At 41.5% G+C, this 16427-nt stretch overlaps 1 pseudogene; it reads right to left on the reverse strand.

Moving 5' to 3' along the window:
- LOC127636645 (exonuclease mut-7 homolog) overlaps window positions 1-15270 on the reverse strand; it is a 59574-nt pseudogene extending 44304 nt beyond the window's left edge.
- Window positions 15271-16427: the final 1157 nt, after the last annotated feature.

Genomic DNA, 16427 nt, shown 5'->3' on the forward strand with positions numbered 1-16427 from the left:
TGACGTCCATTTTTTATTTTATTAAAGGATAACCTATACGCCTGTAACAGCATGGCAAACTAGCCAGGTAGATATGGTTTCATCTGCCTAGCTATGGTAAGCACTTCTGTTCTTTTACATTATTAAGACTTGTGGTAGCATATATAGTTGAAACAGGAGAGGTCCTAGGACAGAGCCTTGGGGGACACCAGATGTCATGGATGTCCACTATGAATCACAGTCACCTATTCCTTATATTAATGATCTAAAACAGTGGAGTCCCCCTATGGTCTGCTTTAATGACAGCATTCAATGGAAAAAAGGAATTCTGACATCTTTTACAAAGGAGTTAACATGGGGAATGTCACAAAAATGCTTGCTTTCTATTTTTGTCATGTCTCGTCATGTAGCACTGCCCACAGTAAAATCTCATTGGTCCATGGTACATTAAATGTGATATTGTCGTTTCACACATTATCTTGCTTAAAAACTTCTTATATCATGCCTAGTTATGTTGTTGTTTTAATTATTTCGATGATTAAATTCGAAGACAAAATGGCTCCAGAACCTCCTAATGGACATGGAGCAGGTCCAGAACTCTCTCCATCTTCAGAGGCTCCTCTCTGAGCTCAGGCCATGTTCTGAACAGACTCCTTGAGTCTCCAGACATCCCATAACCTAAACACACAAACATACACACTCACGCTAGCAATGATATCCAAAGTTACAGGCAGAAATCTAATTTCCATATTCACACTAAGCAATATGACGATCTGGGTCATTCTTGAGAATTTTGGAAAAAGTTTGCTCCTAAAGTTTGTTCTGGAGAGGGATTGGGTCATTCAGAAGTCTCCTCAACCAGTTTAAGGATACTGTTGTCTGACAGCAGAGCTCTGATGACGTTCGCTGTGGTGTTGTCGTGGCTGATGATGTGTGCACACAAATCCAACAGAAACACCTGTCTCTGTATGGCTAGCTGGATCAGAGCCACAAACTGAGTGGACACAGTCCCAAAACCGGCCCTCCATTCCATGTCTAATCCCACCACACAGCCAGGCTAAAGGAGAATGGGGAATTTTTTCACATTATCCAACAAATACACACATTGGTCATTCTACAATTGAAGTGGGATTTTACGTCTTTTAATGAATAATATTTAATTAATTAAACCTTTAAAATATTCAGACCATGTTTCCAAATTTGTACATATATTTTTTTATGTATTTGGAGTAAAGACATCCATATATTCATGCTGAAGTAGAAGAAATTTACAAAGAAAACAAATCCAAATCCTTAACATCATATTAGACATACTTTGCTTTGTTAAAAGCATTTGACACCATTTTCAACCAAAACTGTAAAACGACCCATTTATTTGTAATTTATCATGTCTCCTAGACAAGTAACACATTCTCATTCACGTTCACATACATTTAACTACATTGCATGTTTTACCTTTAAAACAGCCTGTCTGCACTGCTCAAGTTCATCTAATGTCTCTACAAAATGGACGTCTTCTCTGGCCAGAAGCAGTTGGTTGTATTTTTGCAGATCAGACTGGGGAGGTGTCCAGAACTCAGGTTGGACACTCAAAGCCCACATCTCACTGTGACAGAATAAAGTGAATATTTGTGAGGGTGATTGCTAGTGTGTCTGTGTGTTTGTGTGCACTTATTTGATATAATGCTTACAGCTGCTTGGGCGAGAGGCTCTGAATTATGTCCCATACCCCAATGGGCAGTCTTTGTCTGGGTACATGGTAATGTACTGCCCATTGGGCTGCAGTCTTGAGACTACAGTGTTTCACCAACAGCTGCACCAGCTGAATCTGCAGCTCTGTATTACCCGCAACCACAGCCTGAGTTCAACACACACACACACACATACACACACACATACACACACACATACACACACACACACACACACACACATTTAAAACGTTTTTATGATATTTTGGTCTCTAGATATGGCTCGGGGCCCTCCTTCAATATACGTCTATGTACATAGGGGAAGTTTAATACTTATGTTTAGGGGTTTGTTAACCCTAAGTATAAGCAATAGTAACATTATGTTTGCGTTAGCAAACACCACCATTTAGCATGTTAAAGTGCTGAATCAAAACATGAGTAGTACTACCTGAACATGGTCTCCCCAATTGTCTTCTGACATGATTTTCTGTCAGATAAATACACAGAGGTGGACAAAATCATTCCAAATGCACAAATAAGTGGATTGTTAGGCTACAATATTATTTGTTAATATTATTTTTCACAACACAGAGGTGGACAAAGTTATTACATTTTGAGGAAGATTCTAATCAATTACAATTTTCATCAGAATAAAATGTTGCACAATAAGAGAAGTGACATCTGATAATCAGTAATCAATGTTAATGGTTTTATGGTTAATGAGCACAGTTGAAAAGTTTAAGTTGCAAAAACAATGGCAGTGAAAACGAGAAATTGGGGTTTTCTCACCTCACCAAAAGTTTTGAACATAAGAAACCTCAGTGAATCCTGCTTCCTCTTGTAGACTGAATTAGAGCACAGACCTGCAGTCAACAAACCACATAGCACCGATAATTGTAAGTTAAACATTATGAAGTTTATGCGTGTATTTATAAAAGGTAAACACTTCAGTGATGGACAAGAAACAGATGTGGAGTCACACTCTCTCACACACATCTGGGTCGATGCAGAATTTTCTGCAGAGTCTGAAGACATGTTTGCTAAGCAATTTGGGCTGAATCCGGTCTGTCTGGTGTTTGGAGAGGACCATCTGCAGGTAATGACTGCAACCAAAACCTCGTAAAGTTTCTGTCAATATCCTCTGCATTAGGGATGAACCAATATATAGAGTTCACACACCTCTTGACCAATTCATTTTCATGATTTCAGTCATACGTGATCAGTGGAAGGATTTTTATAGAAATTATTTTTTAAAAACTGCACACTACAAAGATACATTTCTAGCCGATAAAATATTTTAGAGCAGAGCACAGCAAAACTCTATTTTTATAATATAAATTTTCATGAAAGATTTTATTCATTTGCATGACTTTTCCAGGCTTGAAAAAAAATCACAATTTTAAAAATCCCTGATACATCCAAGTATTTCATGACCACGGGAACCCTGAAAATGTATGTTCCCCTTCTGTCACTCGCTCAACGTTGTGTCAAATGAAGTGACACAAGGGGTCTTTCTTGAGAGAAAGTCTGGTAGCGGCACCCAGAGCCGAGGTACCAATCGTCAAGCCATGAGGGTTGGGGGGAAGACGGAGGGTTCCAATCCAGCCCAACGCTCACAACGGCCCGTAAAAGTATGTCGGCCATCTGCGCATCAGACTCGGACTGGGCAGGGTGGCCCGAGGACGGGAGTCCAGTCGAATCTTCAGCGTCAGATGCCTGAGCGCTCTCCAATGCAGCGTCGATACCATCATCCGGACATGGCTCTGGGGAGGATGCAAACTGTCCGTGAAGCGAGCTGCTGTCGTCCCGAGCACAGACGGAAGCAAGCGAGCGTGCCAGGGGGCGGGTGGTTCATGGGGCTGTGCCCGGCGAAACCAAGCCCGCTGCCTTCCCCAAATCGCCTCCATCGCCCTCAATCCCGTGGGAAGAAGGAGTGACGCGGGGGGTGGCTGGAGTGGCGTTCATATTTAAGAACGAACGCCGTGACCGCAGCGTTGCCATGGTCATGTCCTCGCAGTAAGAACATGAGCCATCCACAAACGCCGCCTCAGTGTGATCGAAACCAATGCACACGAAGCAGCGACTATGACCGTTGGATCTGGAGAGATATATACTACATCCAGGAACTACAGAGCAGCGGAAAGGCATCTTTAAAAAGACGCGTCCTGAAAAGGACGTTCAACGCTCGCTTGTGTATGTTGCTCTTTTACCAGAAATAAACTCTTTTAGAGGAAAATATATACTCTTTCAGAGAAAATCAACTCTTTTGTGAGAGAAGTGCTGTAGAAGCGCCCAGGAGCAGAGACTGCACAGCGTGCAGAGAGGAGAAAGCCGCTGGAATGTGCTGTCAGATACAACAGAAGCTCTCTTGCTGAGGTGGGTGAAGCAGTCGTGAACACAGCTCGCTGATCAAACCAACGCTCGGCTCCGAAGAAAAAATCTGACTAAACAGACGCACATCTGCTCCCTTTATACCCGTATGTCCGGGGTGGTACATGCAAATTCTGTCTGCCAATTTCACATTGGCCTTTTCTCAAGATCAGAGGTACGTGAGGCTCTCAAGAAAGACCCCTTGTGTCACTTCATTCGACACAACGTCTCATTCCCTCCATCAGGGAACGGAGCTTACAACAGTAACCATGACGTTTTGGCCTGATAATGTTTCCTGATTCTGATCATTGATTAATATTTTTATCATATGACTGATTGCTATTATTATAATCTACACTGTCTTGTCTGGGGTTTTTTTTACAAATCACAAAAAAAAAATAGATAATTAAACACAAAGATAAAGAAAACAAAACAAAACCACAATAAAACTGAAAAAAAAACTGAAGAAAAGAAAACACAAAACAGAACAGAAAAACATTTACAAAAAAAAAACATAATCACAATAAAACAGAACAAAAACCTAAACATAAAACAAAACCACAAAACGGAACAGAAAAAATCTGAACAAAAGCAAACAAACAAAAACATTATAGAGCAGAAAACAATACAATACAAGAGAACAGAACAAAATACAATGAACAAAAAAACAAAATTAAAATAAAAACAGAACAGAAAAAAAAAATCACAACAAAAAAAACACTATGGAACAGAACAAAAACAAAACACAAAACGTGTAGATTATGCATGTAACCTCCGTTCCCTGATGGAGGGAACAAGAGCACTGACCTATCTGCGCACCTCTGTTGGTCTTCAGCCCGGGAAGAGCACCAATTCGCGAACAAGCGCCACTTCAGGGTGTAAAGTTGCCTGGGGGGGCTCTGGCTTGGTTGATCGTGTCTACGACGGTAGGTGGTAGACCAGCTAGATCTTACGCGTCCCGGCCAGGGGCCAGACGTGGAGGTCTGGGTGCGGATGCCAGAGCTTGCCCCGTCCCTGAGAAAGAAGGTCTTTCCTCAGGGGAATTCGCCAGGGAGGGGCTGTCGCGAGGAGTACGAGGTCCGAGAACCAGGCCCGGGTGGGCCTGTAGGGAGCCACAAGGATGACTTGCTCCTCGTCCTCCCTGACCTTGCACAGCACCAGTGTTGGTCTTGACCAGGACGTGTCGGGACACCTGCTGCAAGGGCACTCCTGCCCGCAGAAAGCAGAGGTCTGTCCAGGGTTTGAATGTTTGGCGGCAGGCGGGGATGACCATCACATGGTGCCACGGCACCACGCTCATCTCGGGACTCGAGTATGAAGCCAGTGCTGAAGCGGTCTCATATGCATCAACCCCAGCGGTGTGAACGCAGCGGAGGATGCTATATGCCCCAGGAGACTCTGGAAAAGTTTTAAAGGGACAGCTGTGCCCGGCCTGAAGGTGGCGAGGAATTCCAGCACCGACTGCACACGCTCATTGGTGAGACGTGCTGATATTGAGACTGAGTCTAACTCCATGCCGAGAAAAGAGATGCTCTGAACCGGGGCGAGCTTGCTCTTTTCCCAGTTGACCTGAAGCCCCAAACGGCTGAGGTGCCTGAACACCTGGTCTCTGTGAGTGCATAGTAACTCTCAGGAGTGTGCCAGAATGAGCCAGTCGAGGTAATTGAGTATGCGGATGCCGGCGTCTCAGAGCGGGGGCAAGGGCTGCCTCTCGACTTTCGTGAAGACGCGAGGGGACAGAGACATGCCGAAGGGGAGGACTTTGTACTGATACGCCTGGCCATCAAATTGAGAATTGAGACGTGGAAGTACGCGTCCTTCAGGTCTACCGCTGCGAACCAATCTAAGATGTGTTTTTCCATGAGCATTTTGAACAAAAATGTCAAAAAAAAGTTGAAAGCCCAGTTGAAAACTCGCAATTCCAAGATCGGTCGTAAGCCGCCGCCTTTCATGGGTACGATGAATTAATTGCTGTAGAAACCCTTCTTCATCTCAGTTGGAGGGATAGGCTCTATCGCGTCTTTGAGTAAGAGAGTAGCGATTTCCGCGTGCAGGGATTTGGCATGCTCGCCGTGTACTGCGGTAAAGCGGACGCCCATGAAATGGGGCAGAGGCCTGGCAAACTGAATTGCGTAACCGAGTCGGATGGTCCAGGCCAGCCAGCTTGACGGGTTGGGAAGTTAAAGCCACGCATCCAAGCTCCGTGCTAGGGGCACCGAGCGGACGATTCTTTTTTACGTACCCGGCAGGGCTTCGCAGCGGGGCGGAGCAGGTAGTGCGGTGCCGGGAGGTGAGGACGTGTCCCAAGGCTCTGGTGCTGAGAAAGGACTCAAAGCACTTACCTTGCTCCGCACTCCCGGCAGGGGGCGGGTTAGCGACTAAGGAGGAGGTCCAGTAGAGGCATCCTCTGGACTCGTCAGAACTGGCCGGCCGGGGAACAGTCGTGGGACTGAGGAAGGAGGGTCCACGTCCAGCGTGCCGGGACTGTTGAGGTGTGGCGGCAGAGTGCCGTGAGAATGGGATTTGCAGGCCAGGTGACCCAGAGACAAAGGAAATAGCTCTTTTACTGAGAATATGGGTACCGCAGCGCCATCTAGGTCTGCTTATCCGCTCCGTAGCTAACGTCTTGGTCTCTGGGTCAACCATCTCAGGAGCGCCTGGGAGCCTTCCGGATCCTCGAGGGGGTCCGTGAGACGGGGGGCATCTGCTTCCTGCGGGGTGCTCGATGCACAGGCTGAGAGCTGGGCCTGGGTTGAGGCGGAGCAGGGCGTTTCTTCGCCGCAGGTGGACTCCAGTTCCAGTCCAGCCAGAAGAACAAAAAAGAAAAACAGATAATGTGCTAAACTTCTGCTAGATGGTCAAGGGGCATATTTATCTTGAAATGCCGATAATCTTAAAATGACAAATTATGTCTGATTTATCATCCTTGTCAAAAAAATCAGTCTGCCACAAGGACAATTTCCTTTGCCCAAGCTAATATTGGAGCCTGTATTTACAGCAGAAGTGCCAATGAGCTTGTAATGACTGGTGATGACTTCCCCTCACCTCTTTGTAGCAGCAGCAGAAGCAGTCCTGTAGGAACGTCATGTGTTTCAGCAACAGAGGTTTCTCCAGTGAGCTCAGCTGATAGACCTCCAGCAGGGGGTCCATGTACCTGGGCTGAGCATCTGTGAGAAGCTCCAGGGCTCACTGCTGTAAACGCAGCTTTTCTTTCTCACTCAGGCCCTTCAGAATGGTTTTGGGATTATCGGTCTTGCAGCTCATGAACTCAGTAAGGATGAATTGGCTCAGGCTGGTAGATTTGACCTTTTGGATGGTAACACAGCCCTCCAACAAGTCCAGAAGTCCAGTCAAGGGCTCCGGCATATGTGAGAAACTAGCTGCTAAAAACTAATGCAGCTGAAAGAGGAAGAGGCGATGTTTTCAGAAAAAAATGGCCAAAAGTGATCAATCATGTATACATGTATAAATTATCAACCTAACAAAGAAAATTCTACAGATTATATTTACTTAAATAATACTCAAATCATTATACTGTACATTCATTCAATATTTATGTCTTTACCAAGCTCAATTCTTGAGCTTGTGAATGTAAAACCAAATGTATTGTTTTTGTTTCAATTATAATGTCCATTTTGCTTACATATAAATAAAATTGTGTTGGGCAACACCTAATACCTTTCCGAGATTTTACAATCTCAGGGTAAGAGTCAGTTTCGTTGCGTGTTTTCTCAGGTCCGAGCTCAGTAGAACTCGGTAACACACTGATGTACTGACCGGGTGGATCGCTTGCACCTTGCACCCTTTCCCTCGGTTGACGTAAAACGTGCGCTTTTTCTCCCAGGTGATCCCACTCACTCGGCTCCCTGGATGACTCCTCCCTAGCCCTCTGGGTCCGCAATTCAGCAGAGGAATTCGCTGACCCAATCCACTGTGGGTACTCAGATCTACCTTGTACTGGAATAGGTGCTCCACAGGTCAGGGCTCCTACATGGACTTCCCCCTGTGTGTATTTTCCGCAGTACTGTTCCCTTACGAGCGGACCCGCGTCTCCCTTGGGCAGTTCCCACTGCCACCCGGTCGCCGTGTCTGTAGCAACTCCTCCCTCCGAAGAGGCGGGATCTACCACTGCGCCACTTCCCACATGTGACCTAAAAGCCCATGTGGGGTATGTCACCACTCTTACCTCCCCCTCTCCGCAGGGTCTCCGCAGGGTCTTTTCCCCCTGAAAGAATAGGAAACTGGGTAAGACCCCCTTTGACCAGCCATTGATTCTATGCGAGAAACATAGAGAGAAAAGAGGCCCGACTAGGCTCAGCCCGTTCCCAGGTTGGCAAGCGTTGCCTTGTGCCTCTCTCTAGGGTAATTATAAGGATTCCGACGACTTTATGGGGCATTGGGGAAGGATACGTGCAGTCTGATACAGCTGGTCGTTTTGGCACGTCAAGTACCTGCCCGCTCCTCTGTCAGCAGTACACGTACACGGCTCAGCGCATGGCGTGATTTCAATTGGACCGAACGTCTAGGTTATGGATGTAACCTCCGTTCCCTGATGGAGGGAATGAGACATTGTGTCCTCCCGGCCACGTTGCTGAGCTGAGTCACTGTTGTGGCCGAACCATTTCCGGCTCCTCAGAAATATTCTGAATGAAACAGACGTATTTCCCCGGCTTTATACCCGTATGTCCGGGGGCGGGACATGCAAATTCTGTCTGCCAACTTCTCATTGGCCTTTTTTCATAGATCAGATGTATATTCAGCGCTCAAGAGAGACCCCTAGTGTCGCTTCTTCGACACAACGTCTCGTTCCCTCCATCAGGGAACAGAGGTTACATCCGTAACCTAGACGTTTTTGCTCAGAACGAACCAAAATTAATATGTAGGCACAATTATATTTTTGTCTACAAAACTAATTTAAAAAATGTAAACATATGCCTCAAAAAGTTTTTAAGATCATGAGAAACAATTCAGGCAAGTGACCCCAAACCTCTGAACGGTAGTGTATATCATAATTAATACACTGATTTATTTAATTTAATTATGTCATTTTGAGTACTTGAACAAGTCCTCCGTCCAACTGAAGCTTTATATTATATAATATATAATGCTCTCAAATTGAATTTCGATTCTACCTTTTCAAAATTAAACTATACACATCAGGGCTGTAGGAATACCTGAAAAGAAGTGAGGGGCCCCACATTTAAAAGGTGAACAAATGTAGGAATTTCTTAAAGTGGGTTGCTTGTCTTTTCTCTCAAGGAGGATATGCAGCTGATCTTTTCTATCAGTTTTTCCATCTCAACTCTCACGAGACACTCACACACACTCTGCTTTGAAAGAGAGTATAATGACATGTGTGTCTTACCTCCTGCAGCTCTTTCCTGTTCCACAGACCTTGGAGGTGCTCCTGCAGTGCAGGCAGGTCAACACCTGGGGGAAAAACATGACACCAGGGTTGCACACAAACCTGCTTGTCAACTCTGTGACTCAATTCTCAATTGAATACTTCACTAAATGTCTGCATTCCTTCCATTGTCTTATATTTTTGAGGCTTTTTGCCTCTTTTTACACATGTTACACCTTGAATATCCACTTTTACCTTCAGGAAGAAGATGTATGTTTCCCAAATGGTTCTGTATTCCTAACTCCACTACATCGCTCAATGAAAATGAGCAATTTTTCACAGATTTGTTTCTATAGTTATGTTAATGTTATTTTGTACGTTTTGGACACTGCATGTTCTCATGTTACATGATGCCTATATGTTCTAAATGTTATATGCTTTGTTATGCAGTATAGTGGTTGACTATGTACAATCTGACACAAAACAAATTTCTTAGAGATCAGAAAATAAAGTATTATTATTAGGGATTTTCCCGATAACGATACTGGTATCGGAATCAGGTCCAATACCACGCTCATACTTGTACTTGTAAAAATGCTCTGATAACAAAAGGGTACGAATGTCATTATGTAAAGTTTCAGTGCATAAATTAAAATCACGTCATGTCCTATTAGTTTGCATGTGCAGTGTTTTAAATGTGAGAACTTGTGAATGTGTGGATCCGGTGTTGTGCTGACATAAAAACACTTACACAAGTGCTCATACCTTTAAGAGATCCTTGGCTCATACATGGAAAACACCATCATGAGCATCGCACGTTGTTTGTAGCAGATACAGCAGGCAGAGCGCTAGTTCGATTTTGAACGCGCCTTATACAGTCTTCATATTTATTTATTTAAATAGTAGCCTTTTGCGGTTTAATAATCACACATTTGAGTCATGTAGTGACCGGCTTTTCCGGATTGAGAAGCAACTGACATAATGTTAGAGCTCCTTGGTCATAACACAGAAACACTTCAAAATAAAAGCTCTGCCAAAATAAAAGCTCAATTTAAATATAAAAAAGTATGACAGAAATAGATAACTACTGTATATTTATGCAATATTCAAAGTTATACTAATAATAATAATAATAATAAATCAATAGTAATTTTATTATATTTAAGCAATATCTCACATCTGTGATTCTCTGTTATACAGCAAGAAAATAACTGTTACACATAAATTCATTTTGTATTGTGGATTGTGCTGTGAGGTTTTGTATAAAATCACTTAATTTGATACAAATAATACAGTATCGTGTTGAAAATTAATTGTTATACTTTTATTGAATTAAAGTTTTAATGAATTTATTTAAACACCATTTTTATGATAACATGGAAATAAACTGCTGATATGGAGTTCAGAAAAAATCAACAACATCACTAATTAATATTATATTGATTTAGTAGTTCTAGAAAAGAGTGTCAGGAAATGTTGCATGCTGTGCTTGAACTTGTGTCAGCCATATGAGCGCCAGAGCACAGGGGCATGTACACTAACCACTGTTCCACAGCTCGATTCTATAAAACATTCTATCAAAAGTGTTGTCATTCAAAATCATGACCAGGTGATATTTACATTTAATTATTTAGCAGACTCTTTTATCCAAAGCGACTTACAAAGGAGTACAATAGAAGCGATTCATCCTGATATCATTGAGAACTGATTGCAGAATTAAATAGTATCGTTCGATTATTATATATTATATCTAAAAATACTGTCTTCTTAAATAGCTTTAATGCAGATAATCTGCACTTTTTAATTGGTTTTAAATTTTTACTTATTCGTGAATCAAGATTTCAGTGTGAAAGCGTTCATGCGCAGACTGTAGTTTAACTACTTTAATAATGGGTGTGATAGCGCTGCTCATTTTATTTGCTTCAAAATTTTACCGTAAATTTAGAATAAATTTCAGTGCAAACTTATTTGTGAATCAAGATTTATTTGTGAAATCGTACGTACGCAGATTTTACACTGAAATTCATGTAGTTTCTATTAGACAGGTGGTTGGAGGGGAAGGGTTAAAAGAAATATAAGAAATCTTTGTGACGTCAGATGAAAAAAAATATCTTCAGGGGCAAGTTATTACAATTTGTAAATGTAATATTACAAGATTAGTTTGTTTTGTGGAATGTCGTGCACTGTAATTGCACAATAAGATCGAGAAGTTGTATTGAGAAAGTTAATAGGGTGAATTTCAAAATCATGACGACTTTTAACTTGGGACACAAGTTTTCAATATGTACTTTTTCCCACCACCATAAGATTTTAAGGGACACTTTTCCCTTTCAAATCCAGGATACAGGTTTAACTATTTTACATCCTTTGTAATGCACTCCTTGACTCTTTCTGTTCCAGTCAACTATTGTTGCATGTGGATACTTATCAGCGCATTTGAATTGAGCGAAAAGGGTCAGAAAATTAACATTTAATACGTGTAACAGGGAGAGAAAGCAGTGCCCTGTAATTGCTTAAAAGGTGTTGGGGCTTTGTGCTTTGGGGAGTGATTTCAGGCCACAAAACAGTGAGAAGATGAGCCATTTTTGAGGAGGAAGGCAGGGGTGAGACAGGACAGGCTCATGACAATAGGGAAATGGAGGGAAGGTATATGGTCCTCTGAGTAGGCCTGAAAGCAACTGCCTCTCTTATGCTGTATGGCCAACACCTTCTCCCTCCCTCTCCTTTTTCCCAGGGCCGGTTTTCCTGCCCCCCTTGCCACCCCCTCTTCATGTTTGTCTCGGATTTCCCCCGGAAAGGGCAACACGGTGGTCACGGTGTAAAAAATCCAGCCTTCCTGAAAGACAGCCTGGGAAAGTGGTGCAAAAGGCTTTTCTGTGTCCACTCTTAACCCCAACCCCCACCTCGCCCCATCAGGCTGCATATTCCTGCATGGAGCTCAACGCATTTGCCCACATTACACCATACACCTACCTAAATGAATAGTTCATCCAAAAATTATGGGTTTGGAACCGCATGAGAGCGAGTCAAATATGATAGGATTATAATATGTTTTTGGGTGAACTCTCCCTTAAACAAACATTGTTTATACTCGGGAGTTCTTCATAAATTAACTTTCCTCGATTAGTGTGGCAGTACCGTGCACACATACTAGTGCAATAACAAACACACATTATATTCCCTCGTCTTTGTCTCTACCCCACCCTTACCCCATTCTTTAACAGGCATTAACATACACAAATGCATGCACGCATGAGAGGAAAGTGGGGCGGAAGGACATTCAGGAATGTGGACTATGCAGCTAGTCAATGGGAAGTGAGAAAGTGAGTGAGTTATTGAAGGAGACAGGTATGTACTTACAGAAGTCCATAACGTCCATTACTTCCATTCATGGATGAATGACCCATTTAAGAAGCTTAAAATGGAAAACAGTGAGTGGTGTTTGCTTGTGCAAAATTCGCCTCTGCTGTATTGGGAGTTGACCTAACAACTTTCCCAACTTTCGCCAATTAGTATCTAGGACATTAATAGGGTGTTCTAGAAGGATGCTAGATGGTTGCTTAGGCCACATCCACACAAGTCGTGAAGTCCATTTTCAGTTTCCTAAAGTCATTGTTTTCTAAAGTGTGCAGTAATGGAGAGCATTTTCAAAACGCTCAGTTTTCGGTGGTCTACACCTATATGTCTTTGTTTGAAAACCCATTAATTGTGCTAAAATTCTCATCAACACTAGAACTGTATTTTTCCCCACCCGAAAAACAGAGCGTTTTGAAAACACACTCCATTACCACATATTTTATATAGTTTTCCAAAGTACATTGTACTGTAATGGAGAGCGGTTTCAAAATGCTGCATTTTCAGTGGAGGAAAACATGGAAGAGAAGTGTAAACATAGCAAAATGAATGTGTTTTCATAAGAAAAGGTATTAGGGTGGAAAATGTAAAATTAAAAAGCTCTGCATTACCGTATACTTTGAAAACCATGAATTTTCGAAATGGAGAGAGTTGTCGAGATGCTTCTTATTGGTGGTCCACACTAATACATTTTGTTTGAAAATGTATTAATTTCATTACGTTGATGCCTCTCGTTTACACTAAAACAGCATTTTCCTCCACCGGAATGAAGCGTTTCAAAAATACTTTTCATTACCGTATATTTTGGAAAAGAGTTACTTTAGGAAAGAGCGTTAGAGCGTTTTTGAAATGAAGAGCTTTGTCGAAATGCTTCTTTTATGGTGGTCCACACTAAAAAGTTTTTTTTTTTTGAAAATACATTAATTTAGATATGTTTACGCATCTCATTCACACTAAAACTATGTTGTCCTCCACCAGAATGAAGCGTTTAGAAAATGCTCTTTATTACCATATACTATAGAAAACGAAGACTTTCTTTTTGGTTGCCCACACTAATACATTTGTTCAAAAATACATAAATTTTGCTATGTTCCCGCCTTTCATTAACACTAAAGCAGCTTTTCGTCCACCAGAAACAAAGTGTTAAGAAAATCCTCTTCATTATCGTATACTTTGGATAACAGTTAGGAAACAGAGCGTTTTCGAAACGCTCCATTTTAGGTAGTCAAATCTAATATGTTTTACTTTAAAAATGCCTCTCATCCAAACTAGAACAGCATCTCTCTATTATCGTATACTTTGGAAAACGATGACATGAGGAAACTGAAAATGGAGGTTAAGTATCCTATAATTGAGAGCATTTTCGAAAAGCTTCTTTTTCGGTGGTCCACACTAATACGTTTTTGTTTGAAAATGCATTAATTTAGCAAAATTTACGCATCTTGTTCAAATTAAACTGCCGTTTTACTCCAACGGAAACAGAGCATTTCAAATGAAAAGGTCTCTTTGGAAAACTTTGAGAAAACTTTGGAAAACGATGATGTCAGAAAACTGACAATTAAGTATGTGGAAATGGAGAGCGTTTTCCTCCACCAAAACAAAGCATTTTCAAAACGTTCTCCTTAATCGTACACTTTGGAAAACAATGCTGTTAGCAAACTGAAAATGCAGTTTTCAAATAAAAATAGACTGATGTGGATGTGACAAAAAAGGGGCAGTTACACTACACTTGCAAAATTATTTCAGCAAAATGGACAGGATACGATGTCACATGCAAGGGCTTCTGGTTTTTATCATTTGTGAATATATATCACAAATAGCAAATAATATTATCATCGAAATGTTAAAATACACCATATATTAACTTGCCTGCTACAAAAAAAGCTTTGAAATATTTATTCTATGTATTGAGCCAAGAGGTCAGAGTGTGTGATCTTCTTTTGGTCACACGTCTTCTTGTCATATGAATTCGCAGTTCAGTTCACCAAACTTGAACTTTTGTCCGCAGTGGAATGCGAAATGAACACAAAGTTGCGTTTCCGGTCTCCTGCATACAGTTTCGTTTGAATAGTACTGAAGTGTACAGAATTCTTCCACCTGTTTTACTGTCTGCCAGATGACAATCGTAAAAGGAAAGCTTTTTCAGAGGCAGAGCAAGTTACGATATTTTGCTAAAAGTTAACGAAGACAAAATAGTTTGTTCATTGGAATAACTTGCACAGATGAATTAATCACAATAAGACCAGGAACATGTATTAATAAAGATAATAGGGTCTATTTTGATTCATGTTGACATACTATAATATTTAGGGTTAGGGGTTTGTTCAAATTCCTAATGCTTAGTATGAGCAATAGTGATGCTGCTTTAGAAAAAAGTTTCCAAAGGCTGATTTCTGTTTGAAACATACCTTTTGAGTGTCCTAACTGGCTCATTATCGCACACCTGGTGGTGCTGTCTTAGGTCAATGCTTCCAAGCCCTTTACAAAAAAAAGTTCATTGTTGTGATTATAAAATGCATGAACAGATTCCCAATGCAGATCTTGTTAACAGGTTAGATAGAACATGGCAAACAGAGTCTACACAAGACTGCCATTGCATAATTCTCTTTCCTGATGGTTTTTATTAACATTCATAACCAGTTTATAACTGATGACAGGGATCTGTCCATGTGTTTCAATTCAGAAATTCTGATTCTCAGGTTGAGAAGTTAGTGCAGGATTTGCAAGTTGACCTAAAATAACTGAATGTAAAATGAAAATGATTTTTTTCCCCATGTAGCAATCCCCAAAAATGCAGCTTTGGCAGCTGGTCTCAATATTTTTCATGCTGAGCATGTAGGACATTAGAGTCATTTAAATGAGTTCTCACGAATTCTCATGCAGTTTTTCTCAAGTAAGCAACAGTTTTTCTGACAAAAAAAACTGTTACATGTTGTTCCCCTTTGTATATGCAATGCTTCAAGGTTCACTTCGGAAAAAAACATCAAGATTCACCCTTAGATTAAAAGAGGAAACATAACAACATATGTTTTTTTCTGGTTTGTCAACGTAACAGTTAAACCGACTTGTGTTGAGCAACATGTGATCAAGTGCACAGGTGTCAAGACTCAAAAATCACAATCCAGTACCCACATGTACACATGTCAGTCACACACACACACACACACAGTCTCCCTTCCTGTGGGAACAGCAGCCCAAGAAAGGGCAGTCTGCCAGCTGGCTAGGCGACATGCTTTAGAGGCTGAGGAGGGGGTGTTGGTCTGGAGTCTGGACTGTTTCTCTCAGAAGTCTCAGGGGAAGCTCCTGGCACTAAACTCAAAACCTCTCAGTCCACATTATAACTCAAATCTCTTCTGGTCTTCACTGCCATCTAGTGGAAATATATTACACTCACATTATGACATGCACCTCTCGGCTGTCTTTTTGGCTCTGTTCAGGTGCTCTTTTTACTCTTACACTAAGACTCATTACGAGGCTCAATGTCACGAGGCTCTTTTTTTATATATATATATATATATTTATTTTATTTATTTTTTTCTGGATCAAAAATACATTAAAAAATGCAATTCACAAAATTACTAGAATAAACCTCTTATATGACGAATGTTTTCGATTACTGACATTTAAATAATTTTGATATTTATTTCTGGGGCTTAAAGTAAAATATGTCATGTGATGTAACATTACAT

Source organism: Xyrauchen texanus, chromosome 44 (assembly GCF_025860055.1).
Source record: "Xyrauchen texanus isolate HMW12.3.18 chromosome 44, RBS_HiC_50CHRs, whole genome shotgun sequence".
Lineage (NCBI taxonomy): Eukaryota > Metazoa > Chordata > Actinopteri > Cypriniformes > Catostomidae > Xyrauchen > Xyrauchen texanus.